This window comes from Maylandia zebra, linkage group LG8, assembly GCF_041146795.1.
Source record: "Maylandia zebra isolate NMK-2024a linkage group LG8, Mzebra_GT3a, whole genome shotgun sequence".
In the NCBI taxonomy this organism is placed as follows: domain Eukaryota; kingdom Metazoa; phylum Chordata; class Actinopteri; order Cichliformes; family Cichlidae; genus Maylandia; species Maylandia zebra.
In genome coordinates, this window is record NC_135174.1 from 8,702,513 (window position 1) to 8,725,242 (window position 22,730).

Below are 22,730 nucleotides of genomic sequence, written 5' to 3' on the forward strand. Positions count from 1 at the left end.
TAATAACTGAGCCTCAACTATGGTTGTACAGGGACTTAATGGCCCAAAATTATGGACCATATGGACATTTTATGGACATAAAACATATGTAGACTGATTGGAACGAAAGTTCTTGTTGGTCCAGTGCGATGTTCATTAAGACTCAAGTGTTTTGTCTTCAATGGACAAATAGGAAAATCAGCCGTGGCTGAGTATCTACTGAACTGTTAAAAGAAAAAAAATCAAGATGTCAGCTGTAATGCTTTAGTATCTAGGTAAGGCTAAAGTTGCACCATGGTTCTTGGTTCTAAATCGTAACATCAACATCAGAATCAGAATATTTCATTGATCCCTGGGGGAAATTATAGTACAATATATATATATATATATATATATATATATATATATATATATATATATATATATATATATATATATATATATATATAAGTCACTTATTAATAAATAGCTGAAAAAGAAACATGTGTAGCTGTAGCAGTAAACAGTGTGTTAAGTGGATGCGTTGTACAGAGAGATGGCCACAGGCAGGAATGATTTCCTGTGTCGTTCAGTGGTGCTTCCGGTAATCTCAGTCTTTCACTGAACGTGCTCCTGTGACTGACCAGCATGTCATGGAGTGGGTGGGACAATATCCACCTCTCCGACACCACCTTAAGGGAGTCCAGCTCCATCCCCACAACATTACTGGCCTTAGGGATCAGTTTATCGAGTCTGTTGGCATCTGCGACCCTCAGCCTGCTCCCCCAGCATGCAACAGCATAGAGGATCGCACTGGCCACAACAGACTCGTAGAAAATCCTCAGCATTTTCTGGCAGATGTTGAAGGACCTCAGTCGCCTCAAAAAAATAGAGACGACTCTGGCCCTTTCTGTAAAGTGCTGTGGTGTTTTTAGCCCAGTCCAGTGTATTGTCAATGTGAACTCCAAGGTATTTATAGTCCTCCACAATGTCAACACTGACCCCCTGGATTGAAACAGGGGTCAAGTGTTTCCTGGTCTTCATGAAGTCCACTATCAAGGAGGAACATGTTCTCATATTCATAGTGGCAATGCAAGGTCAGGCTGCTGGTAATGTCATCAATATTAGAGGTACTAGAACAATAAAAAATCAGGGGAAGCAGGTGTTGCTGAAGTCAGTAAGATTAATTTTCTGGAAACCTTTAAAAACCTGAACAAATCGGGACTACTTTAGTCAAAAGACATTTTCTAACTGCAGTAATTTTTTTTGGCATTGCGGACACTGATTACATCATGAACAGCATAAAAGGTGGAGCTAAGGAGGAAGTTGCAACGCATAGCTATCGTGGACAGGCTAAACCAGCTCAAACAATGTGCCAGTGATCGTGTTGGGGTTACTGCTGAGAGCAACTCATCTGCCTGAATGTTGGATGAGCCACAGAGACAGGCTCTTCCTTCTGCCTCAGCCTTTTTTTTCTCGCTCCGCTTCATGTTGATTGGGCTCCTTAATTAAAGGTTTATTTGTAAAAGTTAGGAGACTTGCATTGCTTTCTCTATTAAACACAGTTTTGCCAGAGGCGTGTTCACCATGAAGGTGTCAAGTATCTTTTTAATAGAAAATTATTTAAGAGTCAAAGAATAAACAAAGTAAAAAACTCACATCAAAACAGCTCACATTAAGAATTAATGAGAACTGTGATAGCTGTTATTGTACTTTTCTCTTTGCCCAAATCCAATGAATTTGCATTTATATGAATTACATAACCAATATACAGTTTTGATTACTTTGTCTTTGTGGTAATCTAGCCTAGGGAATTTGGTGATGTTCTGTACATTATCAGGAGTGTGATGACATTTGGGTTAGGAAGATGAAGAGGCTATGGATTTGGGGTTGTGTAAAAAGTGTGTGACTGACCCAGGACAGCTGTATGTGTTTATAGTCCACAGGCTGCACACGTGCTTGTAAATACTTATCCTCTGACCCTGGACAAAAGTGTCTGGCATCTGCACACAATTTGGCATCCTCGAGCAGTGGCCAATAAATTTCACATTCAACAACAAGGCATTAAAAATAAGCCCTGCTCTAGTTTCTGTGAATCCACGTCTAATGTACTGAACACCTCCAAATACTGCAGCTAGCTTTTGTTTCCCTATTCAACTCCTTCTGTTTCCGTTTGCATCCCCTAGCTCCTCTATAGGGAAGCGTGTGAGAAGAACTGTGTGATACAGTTCAGTGGAAGTTGCTGAGCCATGAAGATTCTCTCCACATTGGCGTCAGTCAGTATGAAGTATTACTGCATCTCATAGTAGTAGTAAATGGACCTGCAGAGACATCAGTTTTTGTGTTCAGGCTGACATCATTGGATGGATGCTGACCTTGAAAAATGAGCAATAGTATTTTTAAAGGTGCTGAAATTGATTGATTGCATAGAAGTCGTGTCCCCAGGCAGTAGATATTCATAGCATTCTGGCATTCAACTCAGTGACCAAACAGAAACTTTACAGTGTGTCCAGGGAATATACACAGCGCTTAACTTGTTCCACATTTTGTCATGTTACAGCATTATTACAAAATAGATAGTTTATTGAAAGTCTTTCAAATTCCAAATTTATTAGAAATAAAAAACAAAACAAAAAAAATAACATGTACATAAGTATTCGCAACTTATCAATTTGAGCAGTCGAGTTAGAAGGCCCTTAGTCAGTCAGGTGACCAAGAACCCGATGGCCACTCTGGAAGAGCTCCAATGACAACCACTTCTGCAGCACCCCATCTATATGGCCTGTACGGTAGAGGGGCCAGGCAGAAGCCACTCCTCAGTAAAATGCACATGACAGCCCCCCTGGAGTTTGCCAAAAGGCATCTGAAGGAATCTCAGATCATAAGAAATAAAATTCTCTGGTCTGATGAAGCTAATATTAAACTCTTTGGCCTGGATGCAGAGGGTCATGGTTGAAGGGAACCAGGCACCGGTCATCACCTGACCAGTACATTCCCTGCAGTGAACCATTCTGGTGGCAGCATCATACTGTGGGGATGGTTTTTGGGTGAATAAAGCAATGTACAGCAATGCTCAGAGCACTCTGGACCTCGGACTGGGCAAAGGCTCATCTTCCACCAGGACAATGACCTTAAGCACACAGCCAAGTTAATAAAGGATTGGCCACAGAGTGGACCACTCTGTGAATGTCTATTACCTGACCAAACATCTCTGGAGAGGTCTGAAAATAGCTGTGTACTAACTATTCCAACTATAACATGCTGGAGCTTGAGAGGTTTTGCAAAAAAGAGTGTGAAAGACTGCCTAAAAATAGATGTACCGAGCTTGTAGAGTCATACTCAAAAACATTTAAGGCTGCAACTGCAGCCAAAGGTGGTTCAACAAAGGACTGAATAACAGCGGTGAATACTTATGTACATGTTTTTGTTGTTGTTTTTTTGTTTTATTAAATTTGCAAGAAATTTGAGCAAACTTTTCTGACTTTATCATTACGGGTTATTTTGTGTAGAATTTTGTAGTGACAATGAACTGAATGTGTTTTGGCATAAGGTTGTAACATGACAAGGTGTGGAACAACTGAACTGCTGTGAATGCTTTCGAGATGTGCAGTGATATTCACTATTACTCCAGAACCACCATCAGGATTGCGGTGTCTACTTTACATTCACACGCTATATCCACACGGAACAACTGGGATTAAAGAGCTTAACAGTTAACTAGACAGATTAACATTTTGGGAATCATTTGATTTCTGGCTAATAGTTGCATAGGCCAGGATCAGTGTTTGTCCTTGCACTGCCAAATTGAAAACCAGTCTAAAGAGACTTCAAAGCGATGCTATAAAAACATATACCAGTATAAATGGAGGCTAAAACATGCAGGTTTGACTGGTCATCACTGCTTCTGTTACCTGTGGAGTATCAGGCTTTGGTTGGCTTATATTCAACTTTAACATCACTCTGGGATCTAGCAGTGGGTTAATATGCTGTTTGTGCAGATAAATGCAAAGAGTCACTGTTCTGTGTTGCTTTTGTCGTTGATGAAGTTTGTACTTTATCACTGCACTCTTGACTTTTTCTGGAAAACACTGAAGCGAAATCAGTTGATTGTAGCACCAATAAGTGCCTTGAGGCAACTGTTGTGATTTGGCACTATATAAATAAAACTGATTCAGCTGAATTGAATTGAATAGCACAAGTGCACAGGTAGAAAAACACACTGTTAGAAACACACTGTTAGAAACACTCTACACCTACGACTGCACAGCCACTAACAACTCCAACATCATTGTGAAGTTTGCGGACGACACTACAGTGGTGGGTCTTATCACCAATGGTGATGAGACGGCTTACAGGGAGGAGGTCAGCGCCCTGACCCACTGGTGTCAAGACAACCATCTCACCCTCAACGTCGCAAAGACAAAGGAGTTGATAGTGGACTTCCGGAGGTGCAGAGAAGTACACACCCCCATCACCATCAACGGCGCTGCTGTGGAGAGAGTGAGCAGCTTCCGCTTCCTTGGGGTACATCTGGCTGAGGATCTTACGTGGTCAGTACACACAAACAAAACAGTGAAGAAGGCGCAGCAGCGCCTCTTCTTTCTCAGGAGACTGAAAAGATTCGGCATGAGCCCCCGCATCCTCAGGACCTTCTATCGCTGTGCCATTGAGAGCATCCTCACTGGATGCATCACCACCTGGTACGGCAACAGCACCGCTTACAATCGCAAAGCTCTCCAGAGAGTAGTGCGGTGCTCTGAACGGATAATTGGAGGTGAGCTTCCCTCCCTCCAGGACATCTACAGGAAGCGGTGCCTGAGGAAAGCGGGGAGGATCATCAAGGACTCCAGTCATCCCAGCCATAAACTGTTCAGACTACTTCCCTCAGGAAGGAGGTTCTGCAGCATCCGGTCCCGTACCAGCAGACTGAGAGACAGCTTCTTCCACCAGGCCATCAGACTGCTGAACACTTCATAGACACCTCAGCTTCACTACTGGAACTTCAACATTATGCACTCCATACTGTACAGTAATGCCACTGTTTTGCACATGTCTCAACTCTGTATATTTTTATATATTTTATTTTATTGTTTACTCTATTTAATTTGTAAAATATGTATACACACACACACACACATGCAGAAAAACATATTTAGTATACACATCCAGAAATGCATATACTGTATGCATATATATATATTGTACATATATTTATTAGTTTCAGATGTAGCCATTCTTATATTTTGCTTGTTTTACGTTATTGTATTTTGCACAACTCTGTTACTTGTGAAGCTCGCACACAAGAATTTCACTCACATGTACTGTACCAGTGTACCTGCACATGTGATGTGACAATAAAAGTGATTTGATTTGATTTGAAACACATTTTTCTTTCTGTCCACTCGTTTTAGAGATAATTGAAGAACCTTTGTCATGCAAAAACAACATAATTCTAAATTAAGTGTGTTTATTGAATTTAGTCTGCTTCCTACTTTTTCACATATCACCTGTGTTAAGTTCCAAAGGCAGCTTCTGAAGCATAAAAAATTAAGCCAGTACATAAGTGGACAAAACTACAGTTCGTCTTGTGACTACTATAGGCATGTTAACGTGTGCAACTATACAGCATTAAAAAGCAGGTTCACATGCTGCCACATTGTTTGTTTGTTTTTTAAAGTCCATGTGAGTCGGAGAGTGGCTGTGTTGATTGTGGGTTCAATAAAGCCGCTCAGCATCTGCCGGGCCTCAGCCACTCCTTCAAGTCATCACACTGGAGCTTTTTTTTCCACTGTGGAAATGCTATTAGTGCCTTTGGGGGCATTTTTAATGGGTTATCTGATTAATATTATCCCTTAATGGATGATACAGACCATCTAAAAAGTTTTGGCTTCAGTTTATGAGTAAAAATCTGTTTTTTAGTCCATCACTTAGCAATAATTAGCAGCTATCTATGTCTCTGTTCCTGTGAGATTGTTTAAATCTTTACATCCTCCAGTTGCCTCATGACTGGTAACATTCAGTTTGGGGTTTTGTTTCTACCATGCAATGAAGCTTCCAGCAGAGAAACTACTGATAAATTTGCCTTTTTTTCTCATTTTGAGCTAGTCTGTGAAGCAAACGTTACACAGTGCTGCATGGAATATTGAGTTTTTGCCAAGCTTCCATATTGACTACCCTTTATTCTTCAAACAAGCTTTGTTTCTGCCCTTTAAGAATATAATTGAACCCTGAAAGTCTGATGCTTCAGACATTCTATAAACCAAATTTATTGCTTCTTTAATCAGCACAATGTTTTTTAATGGCTCTAACATAATTGGAAAAGCTTTTGTTATTTAAATTTGAAAAAAATAATACAATAAACCTGTATTAGAGAGCATATGCCACTGGAGAACAGAAGCGATGTATGCAGAAAATTTGATTTTTTTTACGCCTATTTAAATTCATAAATAATTTATGTCTCATTAAAATTATGATTACACTCATTAAAATGTTTTCATTTGCAAATGTAAATGTTTTAAATAAATGCAAATGTGCTTTTCTTTAAAATAATGGGGTTTGAGTCACAGTGAATGAGAAACATGATGTCTGTGCGTTGAGATTTGAGTTACAGCTCTGGGAAACGGCACAGTGATTTCTCACCCACACACTCACCTCAGATACAAATGAGCCCTATTTCATGGTAAACATGGTGAATTGTGGTAGTGGAAAAAAGGCACTGTTATAATAGAAAAACAACATTAACTACTAGATGCCATATATTTGTCTTACTAAGTTATATATCAGAACACTGGAAGTGTACATCGCAGTTAAGTTTCTAGTTAGTCTATCTCTCTTTTGCTTTAGCTTCCTGTCTCCTAACTCCTCATCCAAACAGAATATTAACCACTGATGGACAGGTTGTAGCAAGTGCTACCAGGGAAAACTGAACCAGTATCCATGGGAACAAAGATCAGTGTACAGGTTTGCGTGTGTCTGTTTGCTGAGGGATCTGCACTCTGCAGGATCTAATCTGCTGCAATAAATCACTATCGATACAATCAATGGGATGTCTGGGAATGTGGTCATCCAACAGCCTACATGTCAAATATCTCTCCCACTTTTGCACTCTTTAAAAATATGCAGGATTCAACAGAAGGCTTCATATATTTAGATATTTTTTAGAAAACCGCCTGCTTTAAGCAAAAAAGTGCGAAACCTGGAACCTCTATGAAATCTTTTCATCACAACAGACTCTTTCACACTTATAATCAGAGGTGGGTAGAGTAGCAAAAGATTGTACTCAAGTAGTAGTGGCTCTACCTCAACGTAGTTTTACTGAAGTAAAAGTAAAAGGTAGCCAGAAATTACTTAAGTAAAAAACTTATTCAGTAAAAAAGGGTACTTGAGTACTGCGTAATTGATCAGAACATCTGATTTAATGTTTAAAAATTATATAATTAGAGAGACAAAAATGTTACATAAATATAGTGCAAATGTTGGTATTTTAAAGACTGATAAGCAAAAAATAAAATACTATATAAAAATAACATGATTACGATCTAATAAATCGAAGTAGAAGAAAAACTTTTCCAAATCATTATTAAACTAATATTTGTATATGGTGCTACTTCACTTCTCCAAATGGCACAGCAGGCTCAGCAGATAGAATAACATTAATACAGCAAACCTTATGTACAAACAAGAAATCTCCCTTTGACATAAACTGTAACTCATGCATGTTTGGTTAAAACCTGTTTATTATTCATTCACTGAAGTTACACTGAGAAGATTAGCCAGAATTTCTTTATCTCAAGTAATTTAATTCAATTCAATGCAATTTTATTTATATAGCATCAAATCACAACAATAGTTGCCTCAAGGCGCTTTATATTCTAAGGTAGAGTCTACAATAAGCTACAGGCATGCACGATGTACTTTCAAGCCTTGCTTGAATCCAAATCTCTTCAACATAGAGTGTTGCAGAGTACATCACTATAAGTGATCGATTACATTCAACAACAGTGAGTCTGTATAAACTTCCATAAACTACATTTGGGTTTAGTCTCGCCAGGAAGTCTTCTTTCTGCTATTCTTATAAAAGGTAGACGACTCTCTTTACTGTGTTCTTTTTCATTCAGTTGACAACAAAGCAAACGTGTTCTAATGGACTTGGACACTGGACTGTGGTTTTCAAAAGAATTATTCTGACTGATCACTGAGCATCTCACGGTTTCAGTAGAAGAAAATCTTGCTGCTCAAAGGGCACAGAATAAAGTACAGTATAAATGAATGAATGTGGCTTGTATATGAAAACAAACAATCCTACAAACAATATAGTTATTAGAAATAGAAAAACTGTACAAATGAAAGCCTATACTTTAAAAAAATAATCAACTTATAAAAGAGGTACACGGTAAGAAATTAAAACCACAGTTAAATAAAATGAAAGGGGAAAAAGCAGAGCCTTGCATGAAAATTAAAATATAGTGTGGTTAGAAGAGACAAGGACCGTTAAAGTATGTTTTTCAAAAGGTTTGTTGTGTTTCAGGACACTAAGACACAGTCTGGCTGCTGCTGCTGTTGTTATTAATTGTCACGGTCTGGCTGGCAGACCGTGGGGAGATGGGGAAATAGGACCCAAACGCCGGACTCTTCAGTGCAACAGTGTTTATTTACAAGGTGGTGAAGTAAACAACAATAAATCCCCAGTTTCCCAGACTCCCGTGTAGTGTCTTCTTCCCAAAAGTCCCCGTGTAGTGCTCTCTGCCCCAGTGTCCCTGCACTCCCCGTGCTCACTGCTCCTTCTCGTCCCACACTCCTCCTGAGGGGAAAACAATAGAGGCAGCCGTTAACACTTATCCCAGCAGGCATACACTCACACTTGACTTGTTTGAAGACTGACGTGTAGTCAAACGCAATAATCCAGCGTCGGTGGAAGCTCCATCGCTCATCTAAATAGCTCCCCCGACGAGCCCAGATGAGGAGCAGGTGTGCGGCCAGGACTTCGGGTGTGGCCAGCCCTCAAGTTAGACCACGCCCCCAGGGCTGAAGGTGCCTGTAACTTGGCCACAGCAGAAAGGCAAAACACACACACACACATACCTGCCTACATACAGATGTGCATAGGGGCAGTGCAGACAACACACCAAATAATAATAATAATAATAATAACCATAATAGTCACAGTCCCCACTGCCCACGGACCCCGAGTCCCCAGAGCCGGGTCCGTGACATTAATAGTTATCAGTTTACAAGCTACACATTTCTAACCCTTAACATGTAGATAGGGAGTTGAAATGGAAATTGCAGTCGCAAACAAAATAAGTGAGAGCAGTCATTACTAGTTCAAAATAAGAGTGTAAACAACAAGGCACTTCGTTTTTAATTCCCACATCAGAAGTTTAGTTTGCTTTGAGAGTTTACTGAAACATTATCAAAAGCAAATACCATCTGGCTTTGGAGTTATAAATGAAACTGCATTCTGTTTTAACGTTTCACAAGCTCAAAATATAAATAAACTACACTGTTACAAAAAAATCTTAAAAAAACGGTAATATTCCGGCAGCTGGGGCGCCAAAAAACTACCGTAAAATAACAGAAAATAACTTTCTCATGAAAATACAGTTATTTTCAGTAATGAAAATAGAGTTTGTTGCGCTAATTTTACATGGGATTCTGCCTTTTCCAATTGCTTTTAGACATTAAATTAGGAACATTTTAACGTGATCAAACAATGAAATTACCTGTAAACAAGGTCAATGAATGTGGCAATATGAATCATAATGCGTAAATGTACAGAAATATACAGTTAACAGTTGGTTAAAATAATAATGGATTGCATGCCCTGGGACAGACTGACAGAGGCGAGGCTGCCATATCGCACCATCGGCCCTTCTGGCCAACACCAGTAGGTGAAGAGTCTTGACCACGGACACAATACCGAGAGTGTCCGAGCCGGGGCTCGGACCGGTAACCTTCTGATCATAAGGCGAACTGCCAACTCTTGAGCCACGATCGCCCTAAATAGCAATGATAATAATACTTATGTGATGTAACACAAGCTTATAGGAATCATGTTATATACTTTTCCATAGCATTACATTTGAATTCAACAGTTCAATCTTTCAAATAACGAACAGATGTTTCTGAAATCATGATACATTTGTGAATGTATTTTAACAATCTAAATATGCATATGTACAGACAGATACATTTAATAATCATGAAAATTATGTTTTATTACATTACAATGATTTAACGTTAATTTACATTTGAAATGTGAAGTCACAGTCTATTTACGTAACTTTAATGACAAAACTGTAAAATGCACAGTAAAATACTTTTATATTAGGATGTTTTCCTACAGTACAGCCATACCCGCGACCTTGTGGTTGTTAGTTCACATTCATTGGCCGATGCTTAGCGTCATGTTATTATGTGTCCCAACATCCAATGGCACGTCACATTGTTTTCATGGCCACACCCTCACCCAGGTGCAGAGGCCTATTTCTGTTCAGGAATGTTGTGAATACTTTGAGATTCATATTAATTGCAATTCCTAGCTCTATATTTATTTTTTAAAATATATAATTAGCACAGCGTGGCCATGCAATGTTTTATATGGGTTTTTTTAGTTTTTATTCCTATTAATTATATTTTCACTTGTTACCTCTGAATTATTGAATCAGACCTAGATGACATGAAATTTTCAGCACAATTATAATTCAAATACTCCTTTAATTATTGATTATTCTCATTCATTTTCGATCATTTTATATATTTTTCCATAGTATTACATTTGAATTTAACAGATCATTCTCTCACATAACAGACAAATATTTGTGAAAATACAGTTATGTATTTTTACAAATAAATATGCATATATACTTTATTTGTACAAATATGCATATGTACAAATAAAGTAAATTGTGTTTTACTATATGTACAGTGATGTTATGTTATTTTACCTTTGACATGTAAAATCACAGTCTACTTATGTACATTTCATGATATTCTAGAAAGACAGTACAAAACTGTAAAATATACAGTAAGATACTTTGACATTACTATTTTTTGGAACAGTGTACAGCTGAATTAAAGAGAAACGTAAGAAAATGGCAAGGAAAGAACCAACTGCACAAACAAAGTTAAGAGCTGTTAAAAACACACAGTTGGTGTACAACAGTAGAGCAGTCATCAGCAAGACACACAAAAGGCTACTCGTCAGTGCCCAAACCAACATACCTATATTTCTAATTTTAAAAGAGTTCATTTCTTACATGTCTTTAAATAAATGTCTATTTTAATCTGCATAAAATGAAAACACAAGCTCCCACTGATGTGGCTTTCCAAATGAACATTTTAAGTCCTTTAATCTTTGTAAATGCTGTGCCGGAACTAACAAAGGCCAGTTTGCAGATTTGTTAAATCAAAGTCAACTTAAAACAGTCAAACTTGTTAAACTGATTTGATAAAATAAATACCTAAGTAACAGCTCTAGAAACTAGTTTGCGACCACCAGGCAACCACTTGTTTCAAAGGAAAAATGTACATTCTGTTTGCAAGTGGTTGTTGGCAGTCGCTGGTGCGAAACTGATCACAAACGGGTGTACTAACACGGAAAACTTATTTGCGATTTGCTTGGTGATTAGCATGTTGACATAGTCATCACATGGAAGACACTGACTTGTCTGCAAACACATTTAAACTGCTTGAATTGGTCGTGAAACTATAAAAAGTGTGACATAAACTGGAAATTTAAATCCAACATTTTTTAAAAGCACAAATTTTACTTCGAAGGTTTGCGTTACAGTTTCTCACAGAGTTTCTCTACAGCTCTAAGTCAGCGGACCCCAACCTTTTTGGACCGGTTTATGTCCGACAATATTTTCACAGACAGGCCTTTAACGTGTCGCAGATAAATACAACAAATTAAAACCACCAGTACCAAAAATGCTGTTCTAAGCAACTGAATTCACCCGGCAACAACCAGCAGCCTCCAGCAACCACTTGTAAACCAATGAGGAATGCACATTTTTCCCGTGGTGATTGAAGGTTGCTGACTGGTCTCAGGACCTGTGTGACCATCACCTAACTGCCCCCTTAGTGGGCTGCTTTATTTTTTAATTCTTCATAAAGTCTACATTTTTACAGTGTAGCATTCATATTTGAATAAATATAAAGGCCAGTTGCTTGGTCTCTTTTCTCCTTTTTAATCGTTTAGCCCACACCCACTGTTCTTTTTGACCCATCCCATCATGCAGCGCTCCAAAATAGCTGGCTCTCCTGTAATCCCCCAGATTAATGACTAGTTTGCACCCCAGAGACACATTGAGCATTGCCCTTGCTTTGTCACCTTAATTGAACAAATAAGGGGATCAAGTGATCCATCAAATTAAAACATCGGTATGCTGCCGCTGAGAGTGAAACAGAAACACTGTTTAATGTGGAATTTACAAATGCTCTTTCAGGGCTTAACAAGATTCTGCTGCTTTTTATTAAAGGCCTCCAGTGTATATGTGCAGTGGCAATTCATATTCTCAACTATAGGTTTTACTGTTAGTTGTCTTATTTGCTATAACTTTGGGAAATAAAATGTGAAAATGAACTGTTAAATATAACATGCTTTTTCCATGTAGATTTTTATCCTGATTTGACTGTTGGGAAACTCTCACTGGAAAAGCCAAGCTATCTTTACCATCACTCTTAACAAATCAATAACGGGTCTGTCATTTATAAATACATTATATTGCCTGTGATCAGAGTACATACTCCTCTCTCTAATTCTGTGAATGGTTAACTGAAAATGTATTTGTGTGTGTGTGAAAACTAAGCTTGTTCAATTTCACAGAGAACCTAAAAAGAAGGATAATCAATGATTAGCCCAGTTTCATAAATTATTAATTCTCTTGAAGCAACTATAGAGTCTGTTCAGCATATGACAGTTTATGCGGTTACCCTTGGTAGGGATAATTTATAGCAGAATCCCTGTGAATCTATGTAAATTGCATGTGTTTTGTTTGTTTTTGATGCCTAACTTGATGTCTGGTATTCTGGAAGAGTCATGAACAGATGCCTGTACCTGTTCTTTCTGTCCAGTCATTTTATGAGCAGACTTCCAGTTAAGATAATCCATAAATTCTATCCAATCAAAATCCCATCTCATAATGAAAGCCATTGCAAATCTACTCTCTGTGTTTGACACATTTCAAAGGATTTCTAATATATATTTAAACTTAGTTTTTATCAGAGTTCAAAATAAGTGTATGATGTTTACCAGGTCACCAAAAAATATACAGCCCTTACAGTCCATATCCAAACCGTTCACTGTCATAAATTGAAACGGTTGATATTTATCAAATTTGGGACTCTGGCTGGATGGAAAAGACAAAGGCTACACTTTGGAAACCTCAAGGTTAGACTCTGCAATGCTCAGAGTATATACTCTTAGAGCTCTGGCAGCAGACCTCAGTTAGTATGTTTAATGTTAAAAAATGATGGGAATACAATTAGAAAAAACACTGATTAAGTATGGTTTGTTTGGAAGAGATTCCAGTAGAACATTTCAAATCTCCAAAAGAAACATGGCAGCACAGCTTCAATTTTCAAAGTGGTGTCTGAGCAAACCACAAGTCTCCCGAAACAATGTCCTTTTCACAAAAGTAGAGATGCATGGCTATAAAGCACTATGCCATATTTGGCAAAAACCAAACAGATCATATCAGCACAAACACTTAATGCCAAGTTTCAACCATTGTGGTGCAAGGGTGATGATTTCAGCTTCACAGCCAATACAGCTGGGAACCTTGCAGTCATTCAGTCGACCATGAACTCCTCTCTTTACCACAGTATTTAAATGTGAGGCCATCTGTCTTACAGTTGATATGTGGCCAAAACTGGATGGATGCAATAGGACCCCTGTCACAACAGCAAATCTACAACAGAATGACTGAAAAATGAATCCAGGCGTTAGGGTGTCCAGACTTCAACCTGATTGAACTTATAGGGTGAAGCCTTAGGAGAACATAACAATTCCCTGCAAACCTCAATGAATTTAAGCTTTAAGCTGTACTATAAAGATCAGTGGGTCAAAACAACAATTTGAGAGACATTAATGCCATTCACATCAACAAGTTACTACAGTAAATATCAGAGTGTCACAGGACTAAAAAGAGTCTTGTGAGAACTTTTTTCACATGACCACAGGTTCAATTCCAAGTGTAACTCTGAATATCCATCAGTTAACTTTTAAATTTCTTTTTAAACCTATTTGGCTTTATGAAAAGTTGATGGATCATCAAAGTTTATTGAGTTAAGATGTTTCCGTGTATGACCATAAACATTGCAGCTCTGGAAAAGCTCTGAATATTCTCCTCCTTTCCGATAATTCAGTCTTGGTTAAAGGGGTAGAGTGATTCACCGTCTAACAATGCTGGCCTTTCAACAATACCTTGAAAAAATACAAACAAGTTTAAACTTCTGTTGAGGTGAATGTGAGCCCATAAAGACTGATAACAGCAGGAGGTGGCGTTAATAACCACCATATATGGTGGTTATGTGAGGAAAACAAGTTTAAGGTGGTCCCAGTGGTTTTGAAGGGCAGCCAAGTGTAGGATATTTCAGAAGTTTGCTCTCGTGTTTTGTAGTTTATAACAAATCCAGAGTACATACCCTTGCATGCACCTTTAAACCTCATAAAATGCTCTCACCCACAAACTAGCTGGCAAATTGGGGAGGGAAAGACAAATGGGGAAAAAACAATGGTAGAAAAGAGTCAGTAATCAAGACATTCAATGTAATGGAAGGGAGTGTAACAAGTAATCAGAGACAGAAACCAATGGAAGCCAAGAACGAATACCCACAGGGTTACTTTCAAACCATTAATAATTTTAAATATTCTACTCGAGATTGAATGTTTGTTACTGCTGGTTCTCACAGACTAATTTTGCTGTGAGACATATTTGTTCTGAAACGGCCACAGTTGCAATTAGTGTGCTATGTCTCCATAGATATATGGAGAACTTTCCAAGACCCCACACACACACACACACACACACACACACACACACACACACATAAGAAATCCCTAAAGCACTCGTTCCAGTCTTGACCCTCACAGTGATTACCCAGTTTGAAAATAAAGGAATGTCATTTTAGAGTTGTTGTTTTTTTAAGTGTCAAAGAAAAGAAAAGAAAAGAATTATCAATTTAGATCAATACACTGGACCTTAAGCCACTGGTTGCATTGTTTTTATTAGAATCCATCAAAGAAATTGCCACGAAACAAGACTGGCACTTTTATATTTGTCATGTGTCCACGTTTATTTTCTAAGGAAACAATCTTGAGAACACGATGAATTGAACAGTTTAGAGTCTGACTAACATCAGTAAAGTGAGGTCTCCTTTTCACAAACAGCACAAATACCAATCCCAGCAAAGGACACGCAAAGAAAGCTACATCTGAGTTTTCTCTTTTTACCACTTGCCCTTTTCCTTTCAACAGAAACACAAGCTTTTATAAGTTTATTTTTTCATTCAAAAACTATAGTATCATTGATGTGAGCAGAAGGGCTACTCAAAACAATTTGGAACAGATGTCTAACTTACACATGATTTAAAAAATATTGTATTCTTTGCTGATATTATATAAGATTTTAACTTTTAATATGAAGTAATTTAAAAGATATTTCTGAATTGTTGTTTTATTTATGTATTCTCTTATGTATGGTATTTTTGTCCTCTATAGGAACTGAAAGAGTTTAAGTTTTTATGGTATCCAATCTAAACACTTCATGGACATGATTCTGTGAAGTCTTTAACTATTGAGGACTGCCCCAAACTAAAGTTACTCAAGTACACAATAGACCTCAATTGGTCTGCGGGGGCAGCAGCCTAAGCAGTGAAGCCCAGACCTCCCTCTCCCCAGCCACCTCCTCCAGCTTATCCGGGGGAACACCAAGGCGTTCCCAGGCCAGCCGAGAGATATAATCTCTCCAGCGTGTCCTGGGTCTGCCCCGGGGCCTCCTCCCGGTGGGACATGCTTGGAACACCTCACCCAGGGGGCATCCTTGTCAGATGCCCGAACCACCTCAGCTGGCTCCTTCCAATGTGGAGGAGCAGCGGCTCTACTCTGAGCCCCTCCCTGAACATGGCTGAACTTCTCACCCTATCTCTAAGGGAGAGGCCAGCCACCTTTTGGAGGAAGCTCATTTCCGCCGCTTGTATCCGCGATCTCGTTCTTTTGGTCACTACCCACAGCTCATGGCTCTCAGCTCCCTCTTCACCACAACAGACCGGTACAGCGTCCGCATCACTGCAGCCACAGGCCCAATCCGTCTGTCGATCTCCGGCTCCCTTCTCCCATCACTCACGAACAAGACCCCGAGATTCTTGAAGTCTCCGGGTCAGGAGAGTAAATATTTGGAATAATTCCTGATATTTTCAAATTATTTGCTCTTAGCAAGAAAAACATAGAATCCCATCACCCACTGACACCCACTCGCATTTGACATCAGGAAATCACATGCTAGGGTGGGCTAGGTTTCACAGCGGGTTCACGCGAAACCTTGGCTGATTGTGACCTACACCCGTTTTCACACCTTGGCTCATGTGATTAGGTAGAGGATCATTAGGGGGTTTCTTGACGCCCTTGGGGGGCACTCCCCTAGGACCTAAATTTGGGACTCTCCACCTTTTGGCCTTAGAACCGAAGAAGCTTCTCAGATGAAAGGTGAAACATCTTCAAGCAACTTAAAGAAGTCCAGATGCTTTTCTTTCCAAGCTCCTTAGTCTTAGACAATGGTTATCTTGGACTTCACAGACTGACAGTAGGGAGGGTACTATTGCCTTTTCTGTTTCACAGGTTTTGGACTCATTATAATAGATTACTGGTACATTTGATGACCGCACTGGATTCTTGCTAATTTGGCCTAAACTCCAAAGCATCTGTTATTTGGTCCAAGCAAGGATATCGTTCACTGTAGGAAACTAAAGGCACTTTTAAGCCACCTGCTATCTGCTCTGAAGTTTGAGCTTGGTGAAAAGACCATTCATCTCTCAGCATGCAGCTTATTTCTCTTCCATTAACTTTTAGTTCACCGGGTCCTCTGCATGTTCTGATCAAAGTTTATTTTTCAAGTGATCCACAACCAAAAGTAAACTTCATAAAAGTGTGCAAAAAATAAACAAATAAAACTTAAACGTCCTGCTGTGGATGAAGGCAGAACCCTGATGGGTGAAGATCGTTAACTTTGTTTACGAACTCTTCAATGAGAGATTTTAAGTTGGCACAAATGTGGTTTCTGGTACTTTATAGCTGACAAGGGGGGAGTGACATTCAGAACTGTGAGATGCGGGAAGTACATCCTGCACACTTTCATACAGTACTTTGAGATATCTGAGTCCTTCAAAGTCCTTGGAAGATTAAAAGTCTCCTTTGGACCTGATTACAGAAATAGCTCTCTGACACTGTAGATTACTGTAAATCAAACTTGGTGCATGTGACAACTTTTTCATTACCCTTTCTGAAATCTGTTCACACACAGCATGTTGCATCCCAATTATGGACTTGCAGATGCTATATTACAGCAAAGCATTCTTGATGTCAACTTAGGTGAGATGAAATCTCATAAAGAGTCTGCCCATCTTCATTTCGCCGCACTAAACAGATTACCCATGTGAGTCAGGGTGTGATGGAAGCATATGCAAGAGCTGGACTGAGCCTATTGAAAGATGAAGAGGGCCTGCAGAGGAGAGAAGTGGAGGGGAAGGAGGCTGACGTTAGGGCAGTGAAGGCTGGTGGCAGACAGATGCTGTGCTTATCACAGCTAGATCACACAGTGCGAAGGTTGGGCGGACATTGCGGTCTGCTTAATGTGAAATTTTTCCAGCCCCCCCAGAGATTCCTTCAGTACAAAGCTAAAACATGCAAACATACAGAAACACTACAGATCTTTTGCCCACACACTCTTAGACACAAAGAGATGTAAAGTAACGTCACACTACCTCGCTTTTTTGGTGAAAATTAAAACCATGACCAAATAAATAGCAAAGCCTGAAGTTAAAATGCTAACTAAAGCTCAAAGAAGTGAACATAGTTTTGGTTTTTAATGAAGGTTATTGAGCTTGATCCTGTAATAGCTCGAGGAATTATGTTCTGTAGTTTTGCAACATAGCTGTTAAAAGTTTGGTTTTGATTTTGTCTCTGAGAATAACAAGACTTCACTTGATGATAAAATTCTAACTAATACTATCAGGATAGTATTAGTATCAGAAGATTTTATTAGGGATATAGCTTTTTGCCTAGCAGTGGGAAATCATAGTAGAGAATAATGCCCCGAATGATTAATGATTTGCTATGATTGGCCATAATTCACATAGCGATGTTTTGTGACAGCATATAATCATGAACACTACATGCCAACTGTTAAACACGGTGTTGGAGGAGTGATGATTTCAGCTTGTTTAGCCGCAACTAGACCTGGGCACCTCGTAGTCATTCAGTCAACTATGAACTCCTCAGTATACTTACTGTAATATATAAGTATACTAGTACAATAAAGTCAAACGAGCTCGACAGCTAAAGCTTGGTTAAAATTGGGTTGTGCTGCCAAAGGTGGTTCTACAAGGATGAGGACTGCATAGTCTCGTAGATCAGTGTTTCCCAAACTTCTGGAGCCACGGCACATATTTCACATCAGAAAAATCACATGGCACACAACCAGACAAAAATGTAATAAAAAGCACACCTATGTGCAGTGGCACAGTGGTTGGGAAACATTGTCGCAGATAATCCCTTTATCCATTCCTGTGAGGTCTTTCAGATAAAAACACTGATTCAAGCTAATCACACTGGAAAGTGAAGACAGTAATTAGTGTCCACAACACTGTTCATTGTCCTTCTAAAAGCCAGAGACATAATTTATTGGTTAAAATATCCACTTTTTTCTTAACTTTTTCACCAGTTTGATCACATCATAATTGGCCTTCACTCTCTCATATATCAAAGTGTTGACATACTTAGATAATAAGATAATCTTGTTATCTTATTATTCATTAAAATGAATGTTTTTGTGGCTTGTAAGGTTTTGGTAAATGTTATCTGCTTAGACAACAATTTAAAGTGCTTGTCAGTAACTTGTAAGTTAACCAGCCAACAATAATCTTTGATAGTGGAATAAACTGAAGTTGCAGTTCATACCAGGATTGAATGGCCAACATAAAGATTGACGTTACACTTACAGGAGAGAAATATCCTCTATATGAAAAAGCAACAGAGACCAAAGTTTCTGGGACAGCTTATGCACTTTGGGTAATTTAGTGAAGCAAATGCACACAATTTGATGACTGTCAGTAATTTCTCATTTCTGCTGCTTTTTTAACAATTCCTCAACATAGAACAAAAAGGAGGGACTTGAGCTGGAGTGAGTATAAGCATTAGATCATTTCAGCAACTTTCAACACGCTTGCTCATACAGAATGCAGGAAGATGGCATTAGTTTTAAAGTGCCAGAAGCTTGTGGCAGTTTTGTTTCACAACACAGATTCGATAATCTCACTTCCTGAAGAACACTTGGCTCTTTCCATACGGATTTCTTTGTTCAATGAATAAAGACGTGAGAGGCACATTTTGTACTGCGCTGCAGGAAACATCACAGTCACTCTCTTTCGTGCATTATTGAGGTCGTGTGCATTAACGTTGCTTTCTGTTGGGAAGAGCTCTGTTTTCTATGCTTTTAAATTGTTGTAACACTTATATGCATATATAGATATACAAGTTTGAATTAGATGGCATAAAGAGTGCAAAAAATTCATTTTATGATACACATTTATGTTTAATATTAGCAAGTATACAGTCTCTGAGAGCACTGGAAAATGTTATTATGGTCAGTGCTATCATGTTAATATAAAAATATGGAAATCCTTCCTTTTGTTTTGAGGAGTTGTATACTAAACTAGTTTCTTATCTGGTTTGATTCTAGAGAAAAATGGAAAGGAAACATAATAAAGTAACAAGCCATTTTCAGCTATGCTGCTACTCTGATTCATGCTTCCTGTGTTGGCGTAGTGTTTGGTCCTTTGTTCAGATACTTCCTCTGAGGACTACAATTCTTGATGTGTTGGAAGGTTTTTGGCAAAGAGCACAACGTGACAGCACGACTAGAATGATGTCACCGGGAAGCATATTTTATATGTGTGCCATTTCAGATAAGAGCAAGGTCATCAGTATGGAGACCTTAATTAGGGATCCACTTCTGCAACCGCAACAGAAGATGTCACGGCGACACACCACACATACCTCGACTCGCAGATGTGATTAATTGGAAATGCCATCAGTTTGTGTGGAAAAATCTCATTAACTCATACATATGCACGCAGCTCGGCGAGACGGCATGAATCGTTTTTTATTTTATGAACCATCTAACTCGACAATAAAAGAATGCCTCTATTTTATTATAACATATATGTAAATGTGAGTTATTTACATAATGACCAGCTAAAGGAAAAACTCTGAAAACATGCGTGCAAACAAACACACAGAGTGGAGGTAATACTTTTTTTTACTTTTTTTCTCCCTACAATCAAGATTCTGAAACACAGCAATTAATGAAAGGAGTCTGCTTATAGCAAGTTTTCAAAGTAAATGCTTGAGGGCTATTCTAAGAAGTGCCCTAACATTATACAATAATTACCACCTGCCGCAGACTAATGAAAGAAGTGGTACGCAAGTGGATGCAATTATTTGTTGCTTTTATGGCTACACGTGTAACTTTAAGTCGATCAAAGCCGTTGTTATTCAGTGGGGGTGCGGAATACAAAGGATGAGCTGTGTGATTACTGGCCGCATGACAACAGTGAAGCTAAACCCTTAGGAATGAGGAACTTGAACCCCTTTGCCTTTCATTACCAAACAGTGGCTCTGCTCCCCCCATTGGTACCAAAGAGGAGTCAGAATCAGAATCAGATGCAAATCACAGTCATATGGAAAAGATGCAGTCCTGCACAATCTAGAAATGATGGTTTCATACTGCTTCCAAAGGAATTAAGAGTGAAAAGTGTGAGAAGAGTGAAAGTAGCAACCAGGTGCTGCTAATCAGATGCACTTCATTAACTGATCATCAGCAAGTGAGAGCACCTCTGTCACAGCAACAGTATGACAGTCAGGTGTGTGTTAGCATGATGCCCCAATCTTTTGCAGTGACGTCCCCTTGACACCCCAGATTCCACAGGCCTCGTTTAGCACGTTAAGCCTCTAAAGCTGGGCAAACACTGTTTAATTTTTGGCTAATTTTGAGATGATTTTTCAGTCGTGCGACTGTTTTGGGGATCGGCCCGAGTTTCGCCTTAATCGTGAGTCGTGCATCGTGTAGCATACATGGGGTAACAAGAAGCGATTAACACCTCACGACCAGCTCCCGATCATCGTACGGTTGCAAGAAAATCAAACCTGTTTGAAATCTCCGTTAGCGAGTTACCGCGGATCGCCCCGTGCATGGAGCCGCACGCCACGCTGTGGAGGACCTGGACGCGTGTGATGGAGCATTGTCCTGCATGAAAATCATGTTTTTCTTGAAGGATGCAGACTTCTTCCTGTACCACTGCTTGAAGAAGGTGTCTTCCAGAAACTGGCAGTAGGACTGGGAGTTGAGCTTGACTCCATCCTCAACCCGAAAAGGCCCCACAAGCTCATCTTTGATGATACCAGCCCAAACCAGTACTCCACCTCCACCTTGCTGGCGTCTGAGTCGGACTGGAGCTCTCTGCCCTTTACCAATCCAGCCACGGGCCCATCAAGACTCACTCTCATTTCATCAGTCCATAAAACCTTAGAAAAACCAGTCTTGAGATATTTCTTGGCCCAGTCTTGACATTTCAGCTTGTGTGTCTTGTTCAGTGGTGGTCGTCTTTCAGCCTTTCTTACCTTGGCCATGTCTCTGAGTATTGCACACCTTGTGCTTTTGGGCACTCCAGTGATGTTGCAGCTCTGAAATATGGCCAAACTGGTGGCAAGTGGCATCTTGGCAGCTGCACGCTTGACTTTTCTCAGTTCATGGGCAGTTATTTTGCGCCTTGGTTTTTCCACATGCTTCTTGCGACCCTGTTGACTATTTTGAATGAAACGCTTGATTGTTCGATGATCACGCTTCAGAAGCTTTGCAATTTTGAGACTGCTGCATCCCTCTGCAAGATATCTCACTATTTTTGACTTTTCTGAGCCTGTCAAGTCCTTCTTTTGACCCATTTTGCCAAAGGAAAGGACGTTGCCTAATAATTATGCACACCTGATATAGGGTGTTGATGTCATTAGACCACACCCCTTCTCATTACAGAGATGCACATCACCTAATATGCTTAATTGGTAGTAGGCGTTTCGAGCCTATACAGCTTGGAGTAAGACAACATGCATGAAGAGGATGATGTGGACAAAATACTCATTTGCCCAATAATTCTGCACTCCCTGTACAAGCCAGGTCTCCACGGCTCTACTCTGTTTGTACATACATGTGTACGGTCAATGGTACGGTCTCTCTAAACAGATGCACTTAGACCCCCGGAGAGCAGTCATTTTGGTTTTCTACCTTAGACCCCCGCGGAGTCATCATTTTGCGTTTCTACCTTTAAAAGCCGGAGAGCAGTCAGTCAAATGCTGGAGTCATTCATATGTATATTAGGTCGTTACCTAGGAATTCTGGAGGGAGGGGAGTGGGGGTGAGTGATTGAGGGGGTGGGGGAGTGGAGTGTTTCAGTTTGCCATCTTAGGGAGAAATCAACACATGTCCTTTGTATGTCCTTTG

At 39.4% G+C, this 22,730-nt stretch overlaps 1 protein-coding gene and 1 long non-coding RNA gene across 2 annotated transcripts in view; one reads left to right on the plus strand and one right to left on the minus strand.

Annotated features, from left to right (window-relative positions):
- uts2r (urotensin 2 receptor) overlaps window positions 1-22,730 on the plus strand; it is a 94,963-nt gene that overhangs the window by 45,521 nt on the left and 26,712 nt on the right. The window lies entirely within an intron of this gene.
- Window positions 8,590-9,077, minus strand: LOC143419951 (uncharacterized). Its single transcript, XR_013099977.1, has 2 exons — window positions 8,840-9,077; window positions 8,590-8,758 (listed from the first exon to the last, which is right to left on the minus strand). It is a non-coding gene; the product is annotated as an uncharacterized LOC143419951 (long non-coding RNA).